This window comes from Morone saxatilis, unplaced genomic scaffold (assembly GCF_004916995.1).
Source record: "Morone saxatilis isolate NCDOM2014 unplaced genomic scaffold, NCSU_SB_2.0 Contig23, whole genome shotgun sequence".
Classification (NCBI taxonomy): Eukaryota; Metazoa; Chordata; class Actinopteri; family Moronidae; genus Morone; species Morone saxatilis.
Genome location: NW_023339796.1, coordinates 21692530 through 21692997, shown reverse-complemented (window position 1 = coordinate 21692997; position 468 = coordinate 21692530).

Below are 468 nucleotides of genomic sequence, written 5' to 3'. Positions count from 1 at the left end.
CTATTTGACAAAGTGGTCCTAAGATAACTTCTGTTATGAATTGGCCGCTACTACAAATAAATTGATTGAATTTAATTTACACTGTATGACAAACAGAAGTCTTTTTGCTTAGTAGGCTTTACAAAATGACCCATGAGAAAAAAAGTTTCAAAAAAGCACAAAAATAAACTCATGAGAAGTTAAAGTCTGGACTTAGTGCCATCTATTGGTGAAGTTGCAGACTGCAACCAGTTGAATACAGCTCAGCCTTCCAAGCATGAAGGAAAAACTACGGTATCTGCGAAGCCCCTGTCTAGATCAAGTGTTTGGTTTGTCCGTTCTGGGCTACTGTAGTAAAATAGCGGATCAACATGGTGGACTGTAGAAGAAGATCCACTCCCTCTGTAGATAAAAGCGGCTCATTCTAAGATCTAAAACACTAAGGTCTAAAAACACAACGATTCTTTCATTCAGGTGATTATACACTAA